This window comes from Pipistrellus kuhlii, unplaced genomic scaffold (genome assembly GCF_014108245.1).
Source record: "Pipistrellus kuhlii isolate mPipKuh1 unplaced genomic scaffold, mPipKuh1.p scaffold_m20_p_98, whole genome shotgun sequence".
NCBI classification, from domain to species: domain Eukaryota; kingdom Metazoa; phylum Chordata; class Mammalia; order Chiroptera; family Vespertilionidae; genus Pipistrellus; species Pipistrellus kuhlii.
Window position 1 is genome coordinate 313,673 of NW_023425604.1, and position 2,964 is coordinate 316,636.

Consider the following 2,964-nt stretch of genomic DNA (forward strand, 5'->3'; position numbering starts at 1 on the left):
CCAAAGCACTATCACCTCAGCAATCTTGCCTGACCCTGGCAGGGAGTGTTCACACAACCAGTTGATGAAGCAGAAGCTGCTTGTGTCTTGCAGGTGGCTGGGGGCTCCTGGTTCATAATCCCAGTGCCAGAGGATTGGAGTGGAACCAGAGGCCCTGTACCTGCAGGAAGGATGTTGAAAGGCCGGATTCTCATGGGCCAGATATTCAGTCTCCATGCTGCTCCTCCCCCTCCCCCACTTAGCCTCTCCTTCCTCCCTCCACCCCCAGCCCACATCCCGAATTTGCCTGTTCTTCCAAAGGCCCATCCAAGGAACTGTCACTCACCTGCAGGGCTGACCTCATATTGCTTAATGATCACTTCGTTCAGGAAGTAGGGGTTGCTCTGGAAGAAAAACTTCAACCTGCAGCAGTATTTGGGAGGGCCCCTTCCTTCACCTGCCAAGAGGTGCAACTAGTTAAGTGTCTTGTCCGCCAGCTTCCTGGGTGAGCCTGCTTGCAGAAACCACCCACCTGCCCTCCCCTTCTTTTTTCTGCTCAGAGACTTCCCACCGGGCTGCAGGGCCGCCCATTCCAGCCTCCACTCTGCATCCCACTCGGACCTCCACATTGATCAAGTAGTCCAGCAGGTCTTCATCTTGGTCACAGATGATGGCTGATATCTGCGGGTGGTTCTGGATCTGCTTTCAGGTCAAGGAGCTCCCAGAGGTGGTGAAAAGGGCAGCTAAAAGCCTGGACTGCAAATAGTTAAGTGTCTTGTTAAGTGTCTTGTCCAGCCAGGGACAGCAGACAGTGCCTCTGTTCCAACCTCCTCATCACCTACCTTCCTTCACACACAACACGCTCACAACAATGGTACCTTTTGGGTTCAGGTTCCTCTGCCTGAGCTCCTGCCCTGAGAATGGGAGGGTCCATTCCCAGACATGTTTCCTAGGTCCCTCTAATTCCTCCCCCAACCCAAACACACACACAGGCACCCATGCAGGTGACCAATAAAATCTGGGTATTTGTGGGAGACCTTGTTCCAACAGTACCTTCCTAATGCATCACAGACAACCCTGTCTCCTCTGAGGCTGGGAAGGCAGGCACAAGATTTAGCCAAGCTGGATCGTTTGAGAGTGCCAGTGATAAACTGTCTCTCCTCCTGGGGAACACAGGGAGGCTCCTCAGGTCAGCCCAGGCAGTGTTTGTACAAAGAGGTCCCAGTCAGTAGCTGGTGATTTTGCAGCCCTGCTTTCAAACGAGGAGGAGTGGAATGGTGCCCATCTCATGAGTTCTACTTAATCAGGATCAAGGCAGAGTGCAAACACCAGGTGTAGTCCTTGCCAGCACCCCCTATTGGCTCCTCTGCTTCGTATAGTGAGTCACCTGCACTCATATCTAGGAGTGGATCATGGGATAGTGACACAATACAAGGCCCCGGTTCCTGGTCTAAGGCTCCCATGGCCATCACCTGTGCCAGCCTTATGGGGTGTGCCTAGAGAGGTCACCAGAGAATGGGAACATATTACTCTGTGGGTGGCAGTGGTGGACAAGAGCAGGGTCATGGCAGAAAACAAGAGTCTCCATTTAGGTGACAATCACCCACCATAATCCAGGTGCTTCACAGGTCTGAGTTCAGCCATGTTGTATCAACCCAGACTGGTCTCCCAGGAAGATGGGGATAGGATGGTGGGATATTACCAGGGAGAACCAGGAACAAACTCAAGCTCATAAATTGGCTGTCACCCTCAAGACCAGGGCAGCAGATGAGCTTGGAGGCTCCTCTCACATCTGAGGGAGCAGGCCCAGCCCAAAGGCTACAGGAGGCATAGCTCCAGGCTGTCTCCCCCTTGGCCTGGGCTCTGCTCCACCCCTCCTCCTCACCCTCTCTGCACAGGTGGATCACACTAAGGATGACACTTTCTGGCAGCCCAGAGCTGACTTGCTCTCTGCCCCAAACTACTCTGGAGTCATGGCCTTGCCTTGCCCTGCCCTCTCAGGGTCCTGGGCCCAATACATCATGTCATAGCCACTCTCAATGTGGCTGAGAAACAGGTAACACAAGGGTTACTATTAGGTGGCCTTAGTATCAGCAGCATCTGTGTGCAGCCTGATACTCCCAATGCATGAGGGCCTGGTCTATTCAGCCCCCTTCTCCACCTCCAAGGCCTCCCTGACCTCCTTGGGCTATAGCCAGAGAACAAGATGTGCACTATTGGTACTTTGTTTCAAGAAACATCCCTCACCCACAGTGGTGCAGGGGAAGAGAGGCCAAAACTAAGTTACTGAACATGAGATCCCTAACACACTACAGCTTCTTGTGTCTCTCCCTCTCCATTACCTCATGAAAAGACAGCAGAACAAATGATTTCTTGGGGGAATGTCCTGAGAATACGAGGGCTCTTCTGTTTCTGCTTCGCAGGAGGGGCCTGGCAATGCAATTTACCTATTTCCCAATGATGAGAACGGGAGAGATGCAAGACTCCTCCAGACAACCAAGGCAGCTCCCATAACCAGCTCACTGAAGATGTCTTCCTTTCACACTGGTCCAGCTGACAAAGGCCACAGGCTCTCCAGTACTTGGTTGCCCTGGTGTCCTATGGTCTCAGACACCTGCATCCACCCAGGTCTGAGAGAAATAACCAAATGCTCCCCAAAAAAGGAAACATCATGTTCATGCACATATACCAGAAGCCTGGGGTCCTGTGAAAATCTTTGAGAACACTGAGGAGAAAACTGAAAACTGGACACATGCCTTGGCTGGTTGGGCATTGTCCTGCTCATAGAAGGTCACATGGTGGGGGTGTGTACAGGAGTCAACAGTATTTTTCTCTTCATTCTCTCTCAGCCCCCAACTGCTCTCACTCTTTCAAGTCAATGAAAAGATACCAAAATTACTTCAGAAGATGGCGACTGGCAGGATATAGATGAGGGAGAGCATTAAGTTAGGGTGAAAGGACAGTACCTGGATGTGTGTGGTGTGT